At 38.8% G+C, this 12,018-nt stretch overlaps 1 long non-coding RNA gene across 1 annotated transcript; it reads left to right on the top strand.

Moving 5' to 3' along the window:
- The first annotated feature begins 254 nt into the window (after positions 1-254).
- On the top strand, positions 255-9,577 carry LOC119728821. The gene is made up of 3 exons (XR_005271147.1): positions 255-6,447; positions 6,858-7,037; positions 7,678-9,577. It is a non-coding gene; the product is annotated as an uncharacterized LOC119728821 (long non-coding RNA).
- The last annotated feature ends 2,441 nt before the right edge of the window (positions 9,578-12,018 follow it).

The raw sequence follows: 12,018 nt of genomic DNA, 5'->3' as shown, positions 1-12,018 counted from the left end.
TGATAAGAAGAACACTGTTAATACAACAACCTTCTTATTACAGTCGACTCTCGTTAGTACAAACTCTGTTAATACAAAATTCTGGTTATAACAAACATAAACCCTTTGTCCCGACTGTGTTCCTCTTAATACAAAATTCTGATATAACAAACAATTTGGCTAGGTCCGAACGAGTTTGTTATAACGAGACTCGACTGTACAAGCAAACTTGTAGGTCCCAAGTCTTTGTTTACTTTTTTCCCATTACTGTTACTACAATGTATCTGTTATAGCAAGGTAATTTGTAAAATCACAAGGGCCTTGTTTGACTGTACATTGTATCATACATTAAATCATGCCACTCCGTGTTTTCATTGCATTAATGGCATTTCAAAGTACAACTAATGAATTAGCATTGCTACATACCCGGACTGGGCTATTGCCGTTAGTCTCTGCTGGAGGGTCTGGTCTCTGCTGAAAAAAAAAAAATTATGTCAAGGCAAAAATGATTTCACGTCTACATTTTAGCCTCAAATTTGAAATCATTCTCTCAGTATATCCCGTATCTGCTCTTTTTATGAAAGAACAAACCAAAATGCTGCTTCCTAATTGTTTCAGCAGGATATGGAAATTATCAAAAATGGAATATTGTTGAGAAAAAAATGGGTCACTTTGAGCTTTAAAATGTGGAACAGTATTTGTAAAGTGTGGAATATTTATTTGTGAGAAAATCTCAATATTTAAAAATAAACATCCCAAACGCCACAGATAGTTTGATGCACGAAAAAGCACAACTGATATTGTTTCTTAATTCATGTACAGTCGAACCCTGATAAGAAGAAGCACTTTTGAGCATTGTTCCTGTACACAAATGTCTCCCTATAATTTTTGTTGATACCAACTAAGCCTAATAGGAACTCCAGGAAATATTCTTTTTAAAAGGAAATGCCCAATGCTTCCTCTATTTAAAAACTCGAAGAGTCAATACAATCAGGGGTAATAAATACATGTACTGTATGCAAGCGTTCTCCGATTTACTTACAAACAACTGCACCTGATCAATGGCCTCATCTTCATCCTCATCAACGCAGAATTGGGCAATCACCGTAGCTTTCTTCTTCTCCTGAAATGACAAACAAGATAAAAAATTGTTGTTTATCTGACCACTTCCCAATTCTATTTCCATAACGTTTACATCACAGTTTCGGCTTCCCCTTTTATTGCTTAACCATTAAAAAAAAAAATTATTGTACATTGAGTTTAGTAGAGATAGCTAGCTTGGCTAGAGCTGTGGATTTATTATTCACGAACATTAGAAACCACAGAGTAAATGCACATCACAGTTACATGTACAACTGTACTTTTTAAACTTTAGTAAGTGTGGACACTAGCAAAGTATCTTGGAGTTTTAAAGTTATTTCTGCGGGAAATACCCTTATGTGCAGTACTCCAAAAACGAACATACATGTACTTGAATGATAAAAAAAAACAATCCTTGGTTGGTTTCTTCTTAGGTTGCGTCGTTGGTTTCTTCTTAGGTTGCGTCATTGTTTTCGTCTTAGATTGCGTCGTTGGTTTCTATAAAAAAAAGGGAATGAGCAACCCACTTATTACAAAGTAGTGCTTTCATTTGGGTTTAAGCAAGCACATGTACATGTATTCACTCTTATACAGGAAAACACATTAAAATCAAGCCAAGTTACATATTTTGCATTGGAAATTTGTTACTGCTTTGCAACACTCTTTCAAAAAAAATATTTTAATACAAATATTAACAACTTTAATTCACAAGTTTTTTTGTAGTGGGATAAAATAACACCTAACCTTTGTTTTGGATTGCACAGCACTTTTGTAATTTGAGCTCTTCGAGGTTTTCGCCTGGTGTTGAACTTGAACCTTGGGCTGGAAAAACAGTATTCATTATTATTGGCGATGTATGCGAAACGGGGCAAATCGTACCCGAGTCAACTCGTACCTGAGACAACTCGTACCAGTCAAGTCGTACCCACCAGTACCACCTTGTACATGTATGATGTAGTAGTAATGTTAGAAGATTAGGTTTTCCAATACCTTTGAAAATTTGAGGTGTGCAGCAGATCTGAAGTGTGCGCATTTTTCTTTTTTTTTGCTATGCTAGCCGATACAGCGTAGCGTGAATTTAAGCTTGGCCGACATTTGGCGTTTTGGGGTCGGTATATGGAATATTTATGCTGTAAAATTTCTGGATTTTTTTTCTCAGAAATGTTTATGGCATTAATGAATGTTTGCTATATGACAAAAGCTGAAAAACAACCTACCTTTGTTTTTAGGGACGCGTCAGTTGTATGAGCAGAATTCGTCCCTTGGCCCCCTGATACTTTGCATGTGCCTGCCTTGTCTTGGACCTGAGGTGGAAAAGAACCACGCGTCAATCTCACTTAATTTGTAAAAGATTGCACCGTCATTCATATGTTCTGCATATTAGACTGCACCATCACCAATTGAACATACACATTGTAGACCAGACCGGTCGTGCTTTAGCGTCGGCAAATTGTTAAAAAATATGAAAGCACCAACAAGTTCAATAACACGTCTAGAAGATTCAGAGAATCAAAATATTGTAAACTTTAAAATAATCGTAGGAACCTATCGACACCTGTGCACATTTTTTAGTAAAACTTAAAAGTCCTTGACAACTTGCACGTACATGTACTTGGATCACCACAAACCTTCCCTACTACAGTAGATGATCTTCTCCTGGAGCCGTAAAAGAAAGAGATCATTATAATACAAATGGTTGCAATATTTACACTAATCAAAACATTGAACAGTGACACTCTTTTTCTTTGTAGGTACATAAAAAGCAAGGGTCTATCAGGGGGGCGGTAAACAACTCTGATGACTTGGTTTTTCTCCCTTTGTTTTTTTTTTAGTTTTGAAAATTTTGGAAACTTCTTGACGATGGCTCTTTATTGTCCCTAGCAGAGTTAGCCTCTCCTTGAGAAGGTCTTCAGCGAGTTCAGCACAGGTGAAGTAGTTATCTGCTGTGACGTTGCCGCCACTCACTCTTGAAAAGCAGACAAACCATGTCCAAAACAACACGTTTGCCCAGTTTTGTCTCCCGCCGGTTCTTCTTCTTGCCCAAATAAGGCTGAGTGTTAGTGATGTAAATTATCAGTAACAGTTGAACCTAAATGTAATCAAACAAAACCGGATTAACTGGCAACAGAAAAAAAAAATATTGGGACCCATAGATCTCAAGCTGACATAAAATATGAAATCAAAATAATGGCAATGGGATAAATAATGGAAAAAACCTTGCAAACACAAGTACTGGAAGTTATCTAGACATCTAGGAAGTGGTTACAGAAATACACGTTAACATTTTTTTAATGAGTCACAAAACATGGGAATAGATGAATAGAGGTGTGCTTCATGCTGAGTTCTTGCACAAAGGTGATTAAAAGTAAGTGTATCCATGTGACGGATATTAACGGAAGTATTTGAGTTGATTTTGCTTCAGTCAATTATGCCAAATAAACATTTAGTAGTAAATTGAATAACTAGTCTCTGTCGTCTAGATTCCAGACTTTGCCAGTGCAGTTTCTGTAGTCTATCCTAATACAGCATTGCTCGTTTTTGCTGTTTGAGAAACATCCTTGTTGCTCTCCTTCGGACCCGTTCAAGCTTAGATGATAAGGCTGCTGTGTTTGGACACCAGGCTGGCAACTGGTACTCAGGAACTGGTATGACAAGTGACCAGTATAAAGACATCATCAGTGTAGAGGTTTTGTAGAGGTTCCTCCAGCGGTATGCCTTATTCTTCTTAGCATGGTCAGTGTACTGTTTATTGTAATGCCAAGGTACTTGCAGGTGGTAGCAACAGTTAATGGAGAACTTTGGGAGGGCTAGAGTCTTTGTTGATCTGGTCATATGCATTACCTTGGATTTGTTTGAATTAAGTTTCATCCCATTTGACATGCTCCACTGGCCGAGGGCGTCAAGGTCTGCTTGACTGATTGACTGATCATTGATTGAAAGGTTATGGTTCTGTGGCGGACTCGGCAGTTGGGGGAAACCCACGGGGACTGGTCTCTGATTTATTCCAGTCTGCAACCAACACGTATTATTCCACCAAAATATTACAACTTTGATCGCTGCCATTCATTCCTTCTGCGACTCGCGCCAGCATCATTTTCTTCATCGCCAACGTACCTGCGAATAACAAGCCTTACAGTATTGACGCCATCTTTGGATATGACTTAGTGATGCCACAACACGAACGTAAAGCGCCCAGACTCTATGCAATACGCTCTTCTGATTGGTCTACGTACACACCATAAATCTTAGTGCTCTAGACGCACACAAATAATTCTGCATCTATCCTGTTTGCCACACAAGACCCAGTTAACAGTGTTGGAGTCAAGACCTCAAAGTCCAAGACCAAGACCGAGACTTCCCCATCCGAGACCGAGCCCGAGACCTCATAGTCTGAGACCAAGACCTCATAGTCCGAGACCGAGACCTTTTTAAAAAAAAATCACACACAATATCTAGCAAGTTGTGTATATACGTGTTCACATATCAATGTAAATTTGATGCCAAAACTCTTCAAAACTTAAAAAAAAAAAAATAATGCTATACCATGCCTTTAAAAATAGCCAGGTACATTTTGGCAAGATTTTTTTAATTGTTTGATGTTCTAATGGTTTGACTAATTCATACAGGTATGTGCCCTCTGTCGCTCTTTGAATATTTCTAGAGTGCGACAGAACTGAAATGCAATGAATGGGACATGCCCGATTGAATTAGCCCAATACAGGTTTATCTCTTATTCTGATCAGGATTTACTGTACTCAGCAAGTTGGTAGTAGTACTGAAGGTAAACTGACTAGTAATTCTGCAGAATGTCCTTATTGCACTTCAAGAACAACAACTTTGTAAAGTTATCTGCTGACTGTAGCCCTGTTTGGTCTCACTATGATTCCACATCTGCCGAAGATACATTCCACAGGAGCACTGGAGGCAGGGACTTTTAGTGTTCTCAGGGCAAGTTTAAACAATGTCGGGTATCTGACACGATTGTTTGTCCAAAACTGTAAGCAATCAGAAGTCAGCTCGAGATCAATGACATGACAAACAGTCCATGCTACTAACTGAGCGGCGATATGCTAGCGATAAAGGTGCTCTCCCTGCTGCAATTCTTTTGACATGCACTATGCATTATGATTTGCCCTGTTGATACAGTGTCGACTCCATAAGCAATAATTGTCTTCAAACACTCTAGAATATTTGACGGGTCTCGTCAAGGTCTTGATCCAAGACCCTTGTCAGAGACCGAGATATTTGGAGTCGAGACCGAGACCACAACATTCCGAGACCTCAAAATCGTTGAGACCTGAAAAAAATGGTCTCGAGACTAGTCTGATTTCTGTCAAATAAAAATGTTGGTTAGGTTATAGTCAACTGATAATGTGTGTGGCTAACTACCGCCATCTGGCAGAAAGTCTGCGTTCCCTCTGGGGATACATTTTTCGGGTTCCCCAAGGGCTATCCACAACAACTCCCCCTTCCCAGCTACTGCTAGTATCAATCTTTTGGGCCTCGGGAGGCTCAACACTCAGTCGTTCCTTTTGACTAGTAGGCATGGCCGCTGGAACCTCAAACACTGGTTCTCCAACCAAAGGTTCTTCATTTATCATCATTATTATTTTCATCGTCATCAACGGAATCAGAAACTTCAACTGATTCTGCCAACACTCGCTGCTCAACCACTAGGCTCATACTTCCATGGTCTAGGTCGTCACCAGTGTAAGTCTTGAGCCTATCTCCGTGGACTACAGAAGCCCTACTGCCAGTCTTCATCTGCATTTGGTAGGTAACATCAGAGAGTCATTCCCCGGCCAATACTATCGCACCATTGATTTGGCCAAAGTCTTGTTAACACCCAGATGTTCACTTGTCTGACCACCGTGTAGCTCGTGAAGTACTACCTCTCTCAATTTATCAGGCAGTACATAGCACCATCTAATCTTTTCATCATCGGACTCCCAACTTCTATACAGTACACCATCCTGCACCTCCTGCAGATTCCATAAGGACCAGAGGGTCCTGTGCGCTGAGGAAGCGGTTGACACAGTCTCCCAACTTGGACGGCTGCCCGGCTCGTTACTGAAGCTTGAGTGGACTTCATTTAGAAGGCGATCTAGCACAGGATAGTACAACCTGATACAGTTCTCTTTCTTGCTGGAGATGTTCTCCTCTTGACCCACTGTCTCTTGGACAATTCTATCAGCTAGGTGGGATTGATATACAGTTGCTATGCTTCTGTAGCCCCACAAGTATTTTAGCCACCAAAACTAATATGTCTTGCATTTTTTTCTTGTTCTTTGATAGGACCGAGTAACTTTTTCCCTCTTGAAATTCATCGAGAGCCTGTTATCAAAACTGCAAGAAGAGGACCATTTGTTGTCAGATGAGCTAAAACAGGTTCAATATACTTCAATATATACTATTGTAACAATCTTTATGTGAATTATGTGTTGGTTATACATTCATGCGAAAATGTTGCTGTGAATATGAATGCAAAGGGAGCTCAATGTTATCTTGTTATAGTTTCACCTTACAAAACAGTGATTTTTTGTTATCTCACTTGTTTTATGTTCTCCCATACTTTGGAGGCAACTTACATGTAAATGTACATAGTAAAAAAGGAATGTTCGACCTGGTGATTAACTTACTTTTTAAGGTTTTTTTCGGAGATTGATTACCATTTCCGTTCAGTTTTCATTAATCATTGAATTGTAAGCTCATTAATGAAAATAATCTCTTGCAACTTGTTTTGGTCATTGGCATGTTTCTGTTAATCGTCTCCTGTTATTTTTCTGTGTCATCCACAGGAAGGTTGCTGACAGGTGATGGCCAGCATTCTTCACCAATTGTCCTGGTTGTCCACGGCATTTCTAATGTCTGGGGTCCTAGGATGGGCATTCAAGGATCAACCGTGCTTATGGTAGAGTACCTTCTCCCATCCTGTCTGCCATCAGCCTGGGACGCCAGAGCAGGTGCCCATTGAGGGGGTAGGTAGCCAGAGGGGGGAGCTTATGTCCAATTCAATCAGGCGTTAGCAGTCCTGATACCTGACAGCCTAGCTATATCGGTAGGTGAAGCATGATAGATACTAATTTAGCTTTATATACACCATGTAAGGTGACAGTTGGTGAAGATTTAGTCACTGAGCTTTCAGAGTATCATCCTAAACTGTCTTCCTGAGTGCGCAATCCTAAGGATGCAATCCTTTCATGGTTTCTTGATCCACACTGGACCTATCTTGCACACATTATCAGGGTTCATCAGTAACTTTTTTCTTCACTAGCCAGCTGGGCTAGTGAACAAGACTATTTGGCTAGCAGGCTACCACTAAATTCAAACCCTTCCTATTCTGTGATTAATTCTCTCAGGTCTAGGTATCCTCAGGACCAGGAGAATGCCTTCTACTCAGAGATAATCATTTGAGATGGCCAGCGTGTCTTCAGCCAGTTCGAAGACACAGACACTTTCACTAAAGCTGCGAAAGCTCCGAGAGATACTGAGCCCCAAAGACGAGTGTCATGATGGAATTTAATTTTGCTAACAGGGACTTGGCAACGTTGCATTTTATTCTTTTGTTTAGGTTAAACTTATTAATTTTTTTGATTTATTTTATGATTTTTATTTCAGATTTTCCTGCTCTAACCAAGGAGACCTTGCACTTGATGCTGGAATGCCCTGAAACTGCACCACTTTGTGATGACATCGGACATTACAGAAACTACATGTACATCCAAAGTTTCTTGAGTCTTTTTAGAATGCACTACACGAAGGCTATTAATGGAATAAATATTATATGGGCAATTCCATGCTGTTGGAGACACAAGACAAAACATAACTTAGCATTTTTAAAACATAAATAGTTCTGTTGCGTGTGTCCACTGTTTTGTGAGTTATGGGGCACCATCGCATCAGAGTCTGCAGTAGCCTTGGTCAAGGCGTTCGTCATTATTCGTCCGTGCGCAGTAAACGATCTGTGGAATATCCTCGCTATGCAGTGCGTTAAAAATACAGCCCCAACAGCGACCTCATGCGGCCACTTTATTTATGCAAATCTTTGGACCCAAAAGAATACCTCAGTCCAATCGTCCATGTCAGGTTTTGGGGGTGGTGCTCATTATGCTAATAGCCTAAGATGACCTAAAGTCATTTTCATGTTGGTTGATCGCTGTGTGGAAACTTGCATATAGTTAGTGAGCGATACACATGTTGTATGCAAATCTTTGGACCGAGAAGAACGCCTCAGTCCAATCGTCCATGTCAGGTTTTGGGGGTGGTGCTCATTATACTAATAGCCTAAGATGACCTTAAATGTTGTTTTTGTATTGGTTGATCGTTGCGTGGAAACTCGCATATAGTTCGCGAGCGATGCACATGTTGTATGTCGATGTCTAACATTACACACAGCACCAATGCACAAAAAAGTGTTGTTTCTGAAACGTCTGCAAAGGGCGAATAGCTGCAAATGATTTGATGACATCAAGATTTAGCAAGGTGTGATTGGACACTCCACATAGTAGCCCCGCCTACACTTATCTGTATTCGCATATAATGTCCTGATGACTTATATGGACTTTTGAATAAGTTTTTTGTTGTATTTTTTCAGTACTATTTTTCTCTCAATTTTTGTTACAGTGTAAGTTTTGAGGGCGTCTTTGTGAATATGGGTATTTTGTTTTTACGCATGAAGCTCTCTAACTAATGTCAGTCATTATGGAATTGCCCATTTACTTGGTAAAATTGTACAGTTTCGGGTTTCCAAATTAGTTACTGGGCCCTATTGTATTGCTGTTTATTTGTGTATTTTAATATTATTTGTGAATTTATTATTAATGTTATTAAGTGATGTGGTTGTACATTTTAATGAATATTCATAAATATCTAAGACAGTTTACCCATTGCCATTGGTCGAGAGATTGTCACATTGCTGGTCTGAAACGGTTGTGGTTGTACATTTTAATGAATATTCATAAATATCTAAGACAGTTTACCCATTGCCATTGGTCGAGAGCTTGTCACATTTGCTGGTCTGAAACGGCTGAAAAAGACATGGCTGGCTGGTGTTAGACACTTTCAAGTGTCACATGAACAATTTTGACTCCTGTCAAATCCAGTACCTTTACCATTTCATTGGGTGAACGTTCACAATCCTCACACGTAGGCATGTGCAAAAGTAAGTATTTCAAGTCCTAAATTCACAAAGCACTTGCACAGCTGCAATTGCGCAACATCGTGCAGAACGGGCGCGCCAGTCATCATAAAATGAATTGTTTATGTCTGACTCGCGAGCTGGACACTCCATTATATAGCTAGAGGGGTGTTTGGAAAAACATGAAGTGAAACTGTGGAACAATATCTTTGGAATTTGTTACATTTTGACCTGTTTTGACTTTTGGACTAAAAATGTTGGTTTTATGACGGAAGAGATATATATGAATGGGAATAAACATGTGCTTGGTTGGTATTAAACACTATGCTTTTATATAGGACCGGTTGGAGTCTGGATGCTGATAATTACCTTTGGCTCAGGTAATTTTCAGCATCCAGACTCCAGTCTTAAGCATAGTGTCTAACACCTCCCAAGCACACATTTATTCCCTTTTTTTAAAACCTTGCTCCTAAAAATCTAATGAAATCCAGAAACAAATTTTGTTGGTTGCTCCTCTTTTGGTAAAACAAAATAAAAAATTAAATGGGAGCGCCCTCCTTTGCCCACATATAGCTCATGACTGTTTAATTAATGAATTAATGCATGGTCCACAATAGCAATTAGTTTACACATAATGCAAACGGTAAGAGTGCTTTGAAATGTAAATGAAATGCAGTCATGAAACCAAATTTGTTTAAGTCATCAAGCAAGAAAGTTCAACATCAGTAAATAGTCCAAATATATCACAGGAAAGTTTGTCTTTTTGTAAAGTGCAGTTTGTGAAACTAAATTCCTGTTTAGGTTCTGGGAGGAGATTCAATTTTTTATGAAATAAATTTGAAATTTGATGGCATCGAATCAAGCCAAATGGCATAAGTACAATATTGGACTGTCTATAGAGGGCAGTATTCATATGCTTTTTTTTTTAACCTACTACACTCAAACCAAAAAAGAAAGGCCCCCCCCCAATATTTTTTTTCTAACTCAAACTACTGAGAACCTCTTGCTCAAATAACGACTAATCAGTACAGAAATTCCTTAGCAATCCAGCCATACTCTTTATTTGGCCCAAAACACTGATAACGTATACAAATTTATGCAATTTATGACAAATGGTACCGAAAACATATATATGGGCAAGTTGTGGTTCACACTCACCTTGCATGCATGCAAAAGTGCAACTTTTTCGTTACCATGTCATAAATTTCGTAATCTTGTACACATCATCACTGTTTCGGGCCAAACAAAGAGTATGGCTGGAAATAAGGAATTTCTGAACTGATCAGTCGTAATTTGAACAAGATGTGCCCAGTAGTTTTTGAGTTAGACGAAAAAAGTATTAAGGGGGACTTTCTTTTTTAGTTGAGTGTAGTACATGCATTTGTGATCGGTGTTTAACTTTTTTAACTTAATAGTACTAGAAATTATTTCTGAAATAAGGTGTCACTCTTTATTTGAATCGGTATGTTTTTCTTTGTGAAGTGGTTACAATTTTCTGTTATGTTTTCTATTATGTTTACTACTCAGTGTTATTTGTACATGTCATTGTTTTGTCTATGACTCACTGTTTGTAATATCCCGGAAAATGAAATAAATAAATAAAAAAATTAATTTTCTGAATTTAAAGGGAAGAAATGAATGAGATGCTGTTGGCAAAAATCACTGACAAGGTACGGCCCTGGGGTAAAAGCCAGATTGCAAAAATTGTCTCTTTTTCGCATTCAAACAAATGTTTATGATTAAACAATTATTGCCAATTTGTCCCCAACTCCCATGAAAAAAAATCTGTGAAAATTTCACAAGAAGAGCTTGCCACTAATATTTTATACATTAAATGGACAAAATTTAGATTTTTGTAAAGGGAAATAAATTAATTTCTACATTTATTACGTTAAAAATACATGTGGTTTTTGTTAAAATAGTTTTAAAACAACTTTATTTTAACTTTACCAAATTGTGAATTGGGTTACAGCAACAGAAGGTATATTGAATAAATGTCTAAATTTGAGAACAAAACAATTTGGATCTGTAGTGGTTTCCTTCTGAATATTCTTCTTTTTTTCTGGTTTATATTCCAATGAGGGCAAGGGTCATTTTTCCTTTTTTCAGTATTTCGCAATCTAACCTTAAGTATTAGTTCCAAGCACGAATTTTGTGTAAAGAAGCCTGTGGCCTGGTGGTCTAGCTTACTGACCACCAGCAACCGGGTCCCTGGTTCAATCCCAGTCGTGGACCAGGTAGTAGAATTGTTTCTTACGGCAGTGGTAAATTTTTAAAAAATAAAGAAAATAGTAGCATAGGGTGGGGTTGAACCCTGCACCTCTTGCATAGCAGCCAATCTCCTTTTCCACTAAGATTTAGCACTTTCTCCTCGTTTTTGTAATTAAAACCCTTAGGTTGTTTATACTTGGACAATTTTCAGCTCTGGCCAGATTTTCAAATTGCAAGGGGTACCCTGACAAATTTACTTGGATCTGAAGGTCTGAGGCTGGGAGATTGAGGAGTTAGGAGCTGTTGGGTTGAGAGCGGAAGGGTAGGCTTCGGGACTCTTAGCTGGCTTGTTGATGGTTGAGTGAGAAATAGACTATAAAATGAAGGGTTTCAAAGGCCGATAGGTCTTCAAATTGATAGGACTTGGGGTTTGTGGGTGTTGGAAGAGTTAATGGGGCTGGACTTAGATTTGGGGACATCATTGCTTCCTGTTTACTTCGACTACAATTTTGGATCGGATATGGCCAGACTTCTTATTTGAAGTCCTGTTATAGTCCAGATCTGTCTTCGCAGTCCAATCAGACTGGTAATGGACCTTTGACTTTTGGACC

Source organism: Patiria miniata, unplaced genomic scaffold (assembly GCF_015706575.1).
Source record: "Patiria miniata isolate m_02_andy unplaced genomic scaffold, ASM1570657v1 HiC_scaffold_20, whole genome shotgun sequence".
NCBI classification, from domain to species: Eukaryota; Metazoa; Echinodermata; class Asteroidea; order Valvatida; family Asterinidae; genus Patiria; species Patiria miniata.
Note: the sequence above shows the minus strand (reverse complement) of the source record. Positions and strands in the feature narration are given on the sequence as shown.